General features: G+C 35.1%; 1 protein-coding gene across 1 annotated transcript in view; it reads left to right on the top strand.

Moving 5' to 3' along the window:
• Positions 1 to 13,776, top strand: part of TMEM260 (transmembrane protein 260) — a 58,147-nt gene that overhangs the window by 2,838 nt on the left and 41,533 nt on the right. The window contains exons 2-3 of the mRNA XM_014529267.1: positions 5,347 to 5,378; positions 6,103 to 6,254. The gene's annotated coding sequence lies outside the window, so the exon portion shown is untranslated. The remainder of the gene's footprint in view (positions 1 to 5,346; positions 5,379 to 6,102; positions 6,255 to 13,776) is intronic.

Raw genomic sequence — 13,776 nt, 5'->3', positions numbered from 1 at the left:
CATGCTGATTAGCCAATGGGAGGTGTAGCGAAGGTATGGTCAATTACCATGTTTGTCTATTATTAGATAGGATAATAAAAATAACTTTATTTTTGTGAGGATTTTGACATTGTACAGCATTAGTCAGGGGTTGGGTTGTTCTGTACCTTTCCCAAAAGAAAACCACTGACAGGACTTAGCATGGTTGATTGAAACTGAATATGGGGGGTGTGATGAATAATAATAACTAATACTTAACTGAGCACTTGCTATGTGCAGGTACAATTCTAAGTGCTTTACATGGATTGTTTTAGTCCTCCCAGCTACCAATATGGTAGTTACTTTCAATAACTATAAGGTAGTTACTATCAATATCTGTATAGCCCTGGCAGGTTGCGCAGTGGTTAGAGCATCGCCCGGTGGACGGAAGGGTCTCAGGTTTGATTCCTGGTCAAGGGCACTTACCTCGGTTGTAGGTTCCCAGCCCCAGTTGTGGTGGGTAGAGGAGGCAACCAATTCATGTGTCTCATGTAGATGTTTCTCTCTCTCCCCCCTTCCCTCTCTAGAAATCAATGGAAAAAATAAATATCTTTATAAATGAGAAAACTAAAGCTAAGCGATGTCCAGAGTCACCCAACTAGAAAGTAGGGACAGTCAAGGAAAGAATCCAAAAAGATTGACTTTAAAATATGCTCTCTTAACCTTTACTCTCTGTCAAAGAATTTCATAAATTGTTTGTTAAATCCGTCATCACATTTAGTGATATTTAGAGTGTTTGAAATCTGCGATTGTTGCCTTGTCTTTATTAATGCTGTTTTAATTTTTCCCAAAAGAATAAAGTTATCTATTCACTGAGTTACCAAGAAACTTTTTAGGTGCTCTTATTTGTTTAGTTTGACACTAAATAGTAGTCACTTCTAGTATTTTTGTTCATTTCGGGGAATGATAAATTGTATAATCATATCTTTGATAATTTTATGTTGAATGGGCTGTTCTCCTTGAATATTTGTGTTTATGAAATATATTTTATATCAATAAACAACCCATCTCAAAACCAATAAAAAGCATGTATTATTCTTCCTGATAAGTCTTAAACTATACTCCATCAATCCATCCTATTGTGTGGCCTTGCCAATCTTTTGTACCACTTGATACACATAGTTGATTTATGGGTAGGAGTGTTCAGTCCTTCGGAGGAGAGGGTGAGAATCTAGCCTTCACGTCAGTTTGTTATTCTTGGGGAAAATGAATTCACATTCGAATACTATCTTTAACAGACTTGATATTTGACAATATAATTATTATAAGAATTATAATATAAAGGAACTCATTTTTAATGATTAAGCATCTGCTAACAATTCTAAGCTTGCTACCATTTGTGTCCCAGACAAGTGATAAAAAGCATGAAGGAGGACATCACGAAAGACAAAAAGCTGTGGTTCTCAAACTTGAATATACTTCAGAATTGCCTGGGGAAATTCGGCCCCAATGCCAGAGGGTCTTAGTGTAGGTAGATGTGGGTATGATCAAGAAATCTTCATTTTTATAAAGCACCCAGATAATTCTCTCCTTGAATATTTGTGTTTATGAAATATATTTTATATCAATAAACAACCCATCTCAAAACCAATAAAAAGCATGTATTATTCTTCCTGATAAGTCTTAAACTATACTCCATCAATCCATCCTATTGTGTGGCCTTGCCAATCTTTTGTACCACTTGATACACATAGTTGATTTATGGGTAGGAGTGTTCAGTCCTTCGGAGGAGAGGGTGAGAATCTAGCCTTCACGTCAGTTTGTTATTCTTGGGGAAAATGAATTCACATTCGAAAACCATCTTTAACAGACTTGATATTTGACAATGTAATTACTATAAGAATTATAATGTAAAGGAACTCATTTTTAATGATTAAGCATCTGCTGACAATTCTAAGCTTGCTACCATTTGTGTCCCAGATAAGTGATAAAAATCATGAAGGAGGACATCACGAAAGACAAAAAGCTGTGTTTCTCAAACTTGAACATACTTCAGAATTGCCTGGGAAAATTCGGCCCCAATGCCAGAGGGTCTTAGTGTAGGTAGATTTGGGGTATGATCAAGAAATCTTCATTTTTATAAAGCACCCAGATAATTCTGATTGCAGGTGGTAGTAGGACTTACATTTCAGTAGTGTGAAAGGTTGGGAGGAAGCAAGGACCCAGGAGGCTCTTTGTTGTTTTTGACTGTTCATGTCCTTTCTTTTCTTTATCATACGTAATTTTAAGAGTAATATTTCCCACCCTAGCCAGTTTGGCAATGTGGATAGAGCATCAGCCTGCATACTGAAGGGTCCAGGTTCGATTCTGGTCAAGGGCACATACCTTGGTTGCAGGTTCCCCAGCCCTGGTCGGGGTGCTTGCAGGAGGCAATCAATCCATGTGTCTCTCACATTGATGTTTCTCTCTGTCTCTTCCCTCTCTCTCTCTAAAAATCAATGGAAAAATATCCTCTGGTGAGGATTAACAACAAGAAAGAGTAATATTTCCCTTTAGCTCTTTATCACAGATACAGTTATAGGCTTTGCTTTGAATGGTAGCATCTTCTCTGTATAGATTTTAGTTTAACATTTGATAAGAGTTGATGGAAGTTTGTCATATTTCAGAATTATCCTTATACTAACAGAGCACCAGCAAAGAATAACAGCATATTGACTTTCTAATGATAAATAGAGAAAATGGGCTATTTTTGTTAATGTTAACATTTTAAATGGAAGAGAATGACTAGTGGCCTTGAAATTTTGAACTGCACTGTACTTCATTATACCTACAGAAGGGGAAAAACAAAAAATTTGGTTAAAATAGTTTTGGACTAAAGACAGAACTATCCTATTCTAGAACAAAACTATATACTTGACAATAGTTACAAAGGGAACAGTTATTCTAGACATTTTTAGATCATAAACAATTTCTTTGAAAAGTATGTGAAATGCAAAAATTACCTTTGGTTTCTAAGGTTTTCTTGAATATCTTCAGAAAACTTAAAATATGCCCATAAGTAATTGACTTAAATAAGCAATATCGGTCTTTAGGTGCTTTTATGGGGGTTCCATGATGTAAGCAGTCATTTACCTAAGAGGGGTGTCTGAGGAGCAAGGATGACAGTGTGATAGGTGTCAGTCAACCTCTATGTCTGGAGCTTGAATTAGAGTCTGTGTGTGGCCAGAGGAGGAAGAGGTGGTGATGTCTTGATATCCTATCTGTCTGGAGCTTGAATTAGAGTCTGTGTGTGGCCAGAGAAGGAAGAGGTGGTGATGTCTTGACAAGATCCAGAACTGATTAGGATAATATTTGTAACTTAATGGAAAAGACAGAAATGAAAGCAACTAACCAGAATAAAAGGCAATCTAAATAAATGCTAAATAGAGAGGTTCAGGCAGGTTCTATAAGGAAGCAGTGATCAGTTCTGATGGGGGAGTTAGCTGCGGAGCGGTTATATGTAAGGAGACATGTCACTGAGAAGGTGGCAATTGAACTAGGCCTTGAAGGATTTAGAAGAGAATACCAGGTGAGGAAATGAATGATAAGAGGCACGAAAGAGGACCATTCCAGAGGAACAGTGGGTAATCAGATTTGACTGAGGTGAGCGTAGGTTTGTAAAGGGAACTTGAAGCCATAGAGGGCTTGCATGTCACGCTGAGGAATCTGAACTTCATTGAGTAAGCAGAGAGCAGCCATTGAGAAATTTTAGACGAGGGATACAAGCTAGCCTTTTGAGGTTTGGGGGAGTAGGTTGGGGGTGGCATTTAATAAGTGATTTCAGTATGAAGAGGAATTGAAATAGAAGATTGGTCAATGCTATTGTAGTCCAAGCCAGAGAAGGTAAAGGTCTACACCGTGGCTAGGGCAGTCAGTAAAAATTAAGAATATTGATATTCATTGAAGGATAGAAAATGGACATTAATACATTTCCTAATAGATAATAAAACTTTCATAAATCATCAATTAATATTGATTGATTTCTTACATTGTACTGTATTACAGTATACATGGATGAGTCAAAAATAGTCCCTGTGCTCTGGATACTTAAAATATTAACAAAATAGTCTCTTCCTCTGCGTTGCCTATGGAGGTGGCAGCCATCTCCTACTGGGCACCATGGCTGCCCTCAGACCTCGTGAAACCCAAAATTGTCAAAGAGAGGACCAAGAAGTTCACCTGGCACCAGTCAGACCGATATGTCAAAATTAAGCGGAACTGGCGGAAGCCCGGAGGCATTGACAATAGGGTGCGTAGAAGATTCAAGGGCCAGCTCTTGATGTCACCTGGCACCAGTCAGACCGATATGTCAAAATTAAGCGGAACTGGCGGAAGCCCAGAGGCATTGACAATAGGGTGCGTAGAAGATTCAAGGGCCAGCTCTTGATGCCCAACATTGGTTATGGGAGCAACAAGAAAACAAAGCGCATGCTGCCCAGTGGCTTTTGGAACTTTCTGGCCCATAACATCAAGGAGGTTGAAGTGCAACAGATCTCACTGGGCTGAGATTGCTCACAACGTCTCCTCAAAGAACCTCAAAGCTGTTGTGGAAAGAGCAGCCCAGCTGGCCCTCAGAGTCACCAATCCCAATGCCAGGCTGCTCAGCGAAGAAAATGAATAGAAAGATTGTGTACACATTGTATTTGTGTTAATAAAATCATAAAATTCTGCCAAAAAGCAATATTAACAAAACGGGCATTGAATGAATGCATTATAATTGTAAAAATAATTACTAATGGCAAGGAACTATAGAGGGCTATGTAAATAGTGTAAGGATTTAATAGTTTGAAAAAAATATATTACAGTAATCGAAGTTTACCAAAATAATCTGGAGCAAATTAACACTTGGATATTGTTTAAAGGTGTCCAACCTAATTAATGTAGAGAAGGTATTCAAATGTCAGATGAAGGGCAGGATGGCACACTCTTTGGAGTGTCCAAACCTCAGATGTCTGCACATTCTACATTTCATACCGTTACATCTTTATAGACACTTTTGTACTAAATTCTTGAGGGATAATATAGCATATTACATTAATGCTCTCTAAGAGTTTTAAAAAATATATTTGCAAGTGTGTACAACTTTCGGGAGGGAAAATAAGCATTTTCGTAAAAATAGAATTCGCCTTTTTTTACTGACCAGTTACTAAAAGCTACCAAGGATAGTTTATTCAGTAAGACCTAAGGTGGAAAATATTCTTAGACTATTCACGCTGTTAAATCTCTGCAGATTTAGTTTTATCCAGTCAAATTAATGCAAAACCCCAATGCAAGCATTTGGATTTTGGAAACTTTGGAGGAGTGTCATTTCCTAATAGTCATTATTGGTTTTACATTATTTTTTCACAGGGGAACTGATCACAGCCGCACATGAGCTTGGAGTAAGTATTAGTTTTATTGTTTAATCAATGCTCTCATTAACAGTTTTAGGAATTAAGAAAGTTTAATTAAGCATGGAATAAAGTAGATTAATTTATTTTTAAACCCCAGTTTTTAGTAACTTATAAGTACAGTACGTGACAATTTAAGTTTTAAATCCAATTAAACTAAATTATAAAGCAAAGTCTTTACTATATGTACAGTAGCTGGCTTATTATCACCCTAAATTTTGTATAAGCTGTGGAGAATAAATTAAATCGGGTTAACAGTTCTAATAAGTTTATTATTTAATAAACTTTATTATGGTGCATGATCCCTTTAGGCAAGACCTTAGGACTGTCAGCATGGTGGTAATCCGATAGCAGTGTGGTCTTTCCACTTTCTCACCAATACGATATTTCAGAACCTGCTTCTTTTTTTTCAATGGCCTTTTAAAATGACCCTAATGTACTATGAACCCAGAGAACAAACTGCTTAAGAATTGACAATGAAATATGTCACCCTTTCTCTAGGTGACATACCATGTGATAGACGCTGCCAAATCCACTAAAGAAAATATTTATTCGTATTGGCACAAAAGGATTACAATAGAAAGCCCCTATTCAAACAGTTAGTCATCAGCTCTTAATCTTATACTTGCCTGAGGAGAGGGTACTTGTTAATTAAAGCCAGTGTGACCCTTCGTTTACTAGATGAGAACCTTCTAACTTGTGAATTTTTCCGCAGGTTGCCCATCCTCCTGGCTATCCTTTGTTCACTCTGGTGGCTAAACTGGCCATTATACTATTTCCTTTTGGCTCCGTTGCCTACCGGGTCAATTTTCTGTGTGGCTTATTTGGAGCAGCAGCTGCATCATTACTTTTTTTCACCGTTTTCAGGTAAAGTAGTTGATTAGTTAAAATCCACTTGTACTAACTGGAATTGTAATTTTCTTATTGCCCAAATACATACATTAAAAAATGATTTTTGTTATTGTTTGAATGGTTTTCCAATATCACCCATGCGATTTCACTTTCTTAATTTACAGTAATTTCATATGCATTTGACCCTAAATGATTACACAGTTAATTCTGCTTCATACAATGGCATGAAAGTATCACCAGTTCATTATCACAGTTCTCTGGTTAGGCAGAACTAATAAGGTTTGTCGTTTTATGAAAATGCAGATGGGCCAGTTTAACCCAACCATATGAAGTTCATCTTTGGGTAAATGATAAATGTCCTTTAATTACTCACAGTATTGCTGATGGGCAGCTGCCCATCAGGTTCAGAGCTAATACCAAATTCTATTGTATTTAAATATGCACATGTTGTATACCTTTTGAAATGAGGCTGTTAACAAAAGAAATCATTTGGGATGTGGTTTTAGTAAGGTTTCACTTTGTTCCATTATAGCTGTAGGGAAAATAGGCAAATTAGACCCCACTTATTTCACTGATGGAAGGCTTTCTTAGTTTTGAAGGCTACAGCGCTGCTTTTAAAAAACGGGTCATTAGTTTAAGGATATTGGTGAACTCATTTGTCTTTGCTATTTCTGTTTCCTTCATTCTTAACTCAGTCTAACCTATGCCTAAGAGGATTAGAGTGAAAAATACAAATTATACTTCCTGCAAAGGGAATGCCAAATTAAAACGCTTCTTTCAAAAACTATTGTAGGTTTGATTATAAAACAAATAACTTTTGTATGTAAATATAGTAGAATTTGAACAGACATAATTTTAAATGTCATTTTGGAGACGAATGTTTTTATTTTGGTTAGTCGTAATATTGCCCCTCAGCTAAATTATTTTCTAAATTCTCTTTTAATTATTTATAGTAAGGTAAAAGTTAACATAATTATGACTTTATACTTTTAAATCTATTTGTAGAAAGCTTTCAGATTCAGATGTTATAATTGTTGATCATTCACTAAATTTTTATCTATATTATTTAATTTGTTTCTATTTTAGTCTTACAGGTTTTCAGTGATAGCCAATTTTTTAAGCATGAAATGTTTAAAGTAACATCTCTGCTTGGATTTATTTGTATTATGAATGTTATTAATATTTTCTTATTCTAAGTAATTAGAATAATCTTTTTAGATTGCTCCTTCTGAGTCTTTTATAATTAAGAATCTATCATTATTTCTGTTGATAGGAAAACTGATCTTTTTTATTTTTAAGTGTTCAGGTTGAAATTTAGACTTACCTGTTCTATATTGAATGTGTGAGTTATTAATTTTCACAAGACATTTAAGACAGACATGTAAAGAAAATTAATACTTGTATTTAGGTAGTTCATCTGTATTTTAGAAGATCATTTCTATAACATATACAAATGTTTAAATGCTGTGTGGATATAAATAGCTTTTATGCAAATAAAGAGCTTTTCTTTCTAAAACTTTTCTATATTTTTCAGTATATGAATTGCTGATGCTATTCTACATGGAAACCACTGTAAAAATCATGTGTAAAAATCTTTATCTTTATAGAATCCAAATAGTTCTGGACAATAATTTCCCTTTGAGTTTTCTAGATTTTAAAATAGCTTTTATTAATTATTATGCTCGACTCTAATGGGTTTTGGATTAGCACACTAGTCTGTAACCCTTTTCTTTTAATATGTAGTCTTAATGATAAATTTATGTACTTGCTGTTACATGTTTTAAACCAAAAACTCTTAGTATGATAAACTGGATATTTAAGTTGTTTTAGTAATATAGTACTTTGAAAAAGTTGCTTTCTTTCAGAAAAGGGATCTAACAATATTATCTCTTACATGCATTTTAATATGAAAATACTTCATTATTTTGAATACAAATAATTGACAAGGTACACGTCCTTTGGGAGCAACCTAGTTCAAGTGGCAAATCTGTTTTGTCAAACAATAGACACCCTTCAGGAAAGAGCAAGCCATCTCTATGGTAATAGGACTAACAGTAGCCTATTGATTGAGTGGAAGAAGACATTATACAATGTCAGCTGGCTTGTTACAATTTCATTTGTTGTATGACCTGAACTTAACCTTTAAAACCTTTCTTCTGTGAATATAAACCCAACAGCAGGATGCAGTTTTTGTACAGCCATTACAGTGACGGCTTTTTTTCCAGCCCCACCATACAGTAAATGTATTCCTTTGCAGGTTGACTCCTTTATCAGACTTCGTTGAGGAGACATTTCACTACTTTATTCATTGACACACCAAATCATCATTCTATTTTGTTGTTACATATTGAGGGGTTTTGATCCAGGAAGCTGTTTTATTCTTTTTTTCCTGTCACTTAAGAGAACATTACTGTACATATGGGATTAATGCTGACTGGTGTGCAGTAAATTAATTCTTTTAACAGGTTTGGTTTTTTTTCAGGTAATTGTTCGCATAGCATTCACTATATTTAGCTCTTGGGTGGACATAAAGACCTTCTGTACCTTTTAAACAAAGATTGTATTTCAAAAGCAAATTTCTGTTTAAATGTGTTGATGTAAAAAGCTCCATTTTTTTCAGTAAACATGACTTGATTGAGAGACGGATTTATTCGTTGTTTCCAATTACTATGTAATTTTTGCCTTTCTTCCATCTTTCTCTTGCTTTTAAAAGCAGTAAGATGTCATTAACACTGCATTTTTTTGTCAATCTTTTCTAGTGGTTGGCAAGAACTCATTTCCCTAATGTGGAAAGCATATGAGTAAAACAGCACATTGAAAGCTATCTGTATCACTGTAGTTTATTGAATTAAAAATAGTAAGATTGTGCCGGTTGTTTCTGTATGTATTTATATATTGTCCCCTTCAGGGGTACTTTTAAGCATGCATTATGTTAAGGGAGTTTAATGTAATACATTTAATTTATATTACATAGTATTCATTTTATTAATGTGTGCATCTGTGCATTTAAGACTGTAATACAGTTAGTGCTTTATAGGAACTGGGATTTTCTCTTTTTTTAAGGCCATTAAAGTAAATGATTTTTGAGTTTGATTGTATGATATTTAAAGTGTTAAATTTGAAATTCACAAATCCCATTAATACAACATAAAAAAAGTTATAGAAAATGTAAAGCACTAACATGAACACCACTTAGCATTGCCTTGTACTTGAATTTCAAACTTATTTCCTAAGAAACATCAGACTAGGTTCTATATACTAATAAGGAAGGAATAGTGAAATCACTACCATTAAACATCAATGTGCTTACATTTCATATATCCTGGTATCACTAAAAGAGAATGGATAGCATTGCATAAAAATTCTTTACCTCAGGAAAAAATTTAAATTGTTTATGATCTCAGATGAGGGCATATCTTGTATCATTTACTTTGGTTGCTGCAAGGCAGGGAATATAGTCTCAACAGGTTTGGGAGTCAGCATATCCTTTTCAAACTGTTAGGGGCCAAAAGGAGCGATAGAAGGACTGATTCAGCAATATTTGTTGAGCACCCAGGTGAGTCGAAAGTAAACTTGTTTTAGTTTTTATAATCAAAAGTCAGTGCTTATTTTAAAGAAAGACAAAATTACCAACTTTTAAACAGGCAGTTTTTAAAATATTTTCTCTAAAAGGCACTGTTTCAGGAAACTTGCATAAAAAAACTTTGAGACCATTAATATTGCACAGTAAGAAATCAGGTCTTTTAATGTCAAGCAGGTTACCTAGAATATATGAATATTAATAATAATTAAAGGTGTATGGAAACTGTGCCTGTTTACTACAAAGAACCTACAACCAACTTCAGTAATATTTAAATATCTTTTGGAAAATTGTTTTGTGCCATTATTTTATTTATGGGGTATTTAATTTTTTATAAGTTGTATGTTTCTAAACATTATGCTGCTGCTAAAAATTAATTTGATTAGGAAAAGGAACACTTGATTCTGAGCACTGTGTCTGCTATTCTTAGAGCTTCAGCTAAGATTCCATTCAATAAAGAATAGAAAAATGGCATACCTTAGAGAATGTAGAATCTTCTGCTTAAGGGACATTTGGATGTTCCAACTCAAAGAGTATTCTAGATGATTGCGGTAGAGAATAATGTGAAACTCTGCCTAATTTCAGAGGTAACTATGCATAAGTAACAAATAGTCACCAAGTTTTTGTAGTTGAAGAAGAATGAAAAGTACTGGAGCATTAATTTCCGTTCAGGAGACTATCTGTCTTGATCCCTGGTTAATTGATCATATATTTCTCTCATACTTGTATTAAAATTGCATTGACTCAGACTGGGTAAGCATATTAAGAGCTTGGTTCATTTGCATTTTCTTATAAGTAGAGAGACATATTAGACTCAAATAGCAGCACTTCATTTTGAAGGGAAAAAAGCAGGGCAAAAACTCTTTTTTAAGACTGTAGAGTCTTTTCTGACAGCTAGTCAGAGTTAGAATTAGTTCAAGGAAATGTTAATAATGCACCGCCTGGCCTAATCCCTTTGATATCACCAGGTATCCTCCTGTTCATGGGTTAATTGCTTTAAAAGCGAAGGCAATATTCTGAGCGGTGGGCCGCTTCACCTTTTCACAGCTGTTACCATTGAGTGACAACTAAATCCCATGTGTAAGATGAGGAAGAGCTCAATCTCCAATTGGGAGAAAATTTATGTAAACCACAATCCCTTCAGAATGTACGGAAGTCATAGACTTTCTTGATTTACTCTGCTTTTCCCAGAAAGCTCTATTGTTCACTTTCCTAAGTCCCATCAACCCTTTGTAGCAGAATATCACAGCGGCAGCAGATAGCTTGAAATATATAAATGCTATCATAGCTCTGATTAATAGCAGTGCTTATGAGTCAAGTCTGATAACAGTGCAGCTCTCCACTCAATTTCAGATACTGCTAATGGAATCTGTCTTCTCCAATTGTAATATGAGAAGGCCTAATTTGCCATGGAGCTTGGAGCTGTCACCAGTAGGGGATTGTGGGGTCAGATGGGAGCTGCCAGGTTTTTGCCCTGCAGCTTGTATCTCTCACTTTGAATAGAGCAGCCCCCTGCCTGCCAGTTAGCTGATAGGCCGCCGTGGGGTTTATGCCACTATATACAATAGGAAAGGGCTACATAGGCTGACTTTATAATTGTGAAGCTAGCTCATATTTCCACAGCTACTGTGCTGCATAATTTCTAATAAGTGGTTTTAACAAATGTCAGATTATGAAAAGTTTCCTCAATTACAAAAACTTATAAAACATTTAAATTGCTAAATCTGTTTCCTGCCGAGATTTTGCCACTGGAACTAGTCATCAGTCATTATGGCTATAATAATAAATGCATATATTTCTTAAAACTACAAATAAAATTACAGATCATAACTCCTATAGATTTGTTGCTTTTCAAAGCCATAGCAATAGGAAACAGGCTTGATGGTTTCAAATGTTAAGACATACTTCTTAACTTTGCATAACAAGACTACTGAATACTAATTTTCTATTGTTTATTAAGTTGGTTAGGGTTGCTAGTGAAAGTAGTTTAACACCCTCATTTTGTTGATTTTTATTATTTCAATCTTTTAAGTTTACTCATACACCTTTAGGATCTTAACACTTTAAAAATTATGCAGCATTTTCTAAGTTTTGAGTTAAAAATAACTTACTATGATGCGTTGGCCCATGCCTTTGAGACTAATATGCTGGAATATACTTTCAAGCAATTTCGATTTTGCTACTGAATACAAAACACACTATCAAGATTGAGTAACAAGCTAATATTGAGGTCTTGTGTGTTTTTAAACATTTCAAACAATATTGACGAAAATCTGTAATTTGGGAGTTATTTTAAACTAGGTTGTGCTTAAGAAGATAATGCCTCCCGTTGTGCAGGTTATTTGGCATACCATGAACACTTAGTAAAATGTAAAGTAAATGATGGTGATTTCTATAAAGCCCAGTCCAGGATTTTTCTTTTAGATATTCAGTTATAAGTTGATGGGATATAATAAAGTGAATTGTTCTAAGCTGTGAATAGCTTTCTCATTTATTTGGTTAATGCATAAATCTTACTTGTAATGGAAATTGTGTGATTGCATTTTATTTATGGAAGCTATTCATAATCTTATTCCCTCCATTTCAGTGGTGCTTTTTCCTCTTTTTGTTTTGAACGCTTTTACATTTTTACCTCCAATTTTACTCAGTGGTTTAAAATCAGGACTAATACTTCGTACTTTTCCATTTTGTGCACTGGTGTTTGATATTCATGTAGCTGAAAATTCAGGGTAGAACAATTCTTTTCCTTTTGATTGAGCCTCATGAAATAAAACAAACCTTGGTAGGATTTTATCTCGAGTGAAAGTAAATTTTTATGAAATGTGGAAAAAAGGGCTTATTTGCAAATTTATTTTAAAGATGGAAATGTTTGGCATTTTTTAGGCGCCGTGGTGGTGGCTTTGGAGATAGATATAACTTTAATACACCATGTCCTAAATTATTGATTTATATTTATGTTCATTAAATCTAAACTTGAAAATGAAAGGAAAAAATTTAGATTCTACTGCTCTCTCAATGGCCACTGACTATAATTTGCCTGCAGACTACCTGGCGCATAGTCGATGCTCAGTGTGTATTTGTTGGGTGCTGAGTTAACTGCCACGGACAGAGAAAGGTTCAGCAGTGCACCTCTTTTTCAGTAGCTTAGCTTCCCACTCTGACCATTCTCCAGGTACAATGAAGAGATAAATATATGGGTGTTGATTATGTGAATGAGCCAGAAGGTAACATTTATATAATTTTCATGAATAAGGCCCAGAAAGATAAGAACTTGGGAGGATGGAGGTGGTAGATTTGCTATTAATTGTATCTTGTTTTACCACACTGTAATCCAGTGCATTTTTTTAGTCGTCGGTATGAGTTGACACTAAGAGTAATTTACTTACCAGTAGTGCCCAGATGCTGCATTGTGGCCTTTCTACTCGACTCCACTTACTTCAAGGAGTTTTCTATGTAGAAGGAAGGTAGTGTACTCTCCATGTTGTATTCTTTGCATGCAAGTAACACCGAAGACAAATACATTCGTGGATTTTATGAAGCACGTCAAATATGTGTTCTGAAAGAATCTCAGGTTTCTCTTATTTGCCTTTTGATGGAGGGTTAGACAAACATGTGACTATACATGAAAATCAAATACCAGGTAGTGGAAAGAAAAATATACTTATCATCAATAGCAACCTGTGTCAGTGGTCTAAGTTGTAACCTCCTGATTTATCCACTGTGTCAACAGATGAATAGTTTTCCATCAGTGAGAAAACTATTGCACAATCAGTACCTCTCTAAGGCATCTTATCTAGGCCTCATGGATTTTGTGGACTGAAGGGAAGGCAGTTATGTTTTAACCATGGAATTCTGAGCTTCACATTTGTTAGGATGCTCTTAATAGCATCCTATGTTCCTTACCCCATCTCCGCCCCCCAGTGGAGAATCTCTGTCATTTGCATTATCTGGGTGAAA

The sequence above is a fragment of the Myotis brandtii genome, unplaced genomic scaffold, assembly GCF_000412655.1.
Source record: "Myotis brandtii unplaced genomic scaffold, ASM41265v1 scaffold675, whole genome shotgun sequence".
In the NCBI taxonomy this organism is placed as follows: domain Eukaryota; kingdom Metazoa; phylum Chordata; class Mammalia; order Chiroptera; family Vespertilionidae; genus Myotis; species Myotis brandtii.
Note: the sequence above shows the minus strand (reverse complement) of the source record. Positions and strands in the feature narration are given on the sequence as shown.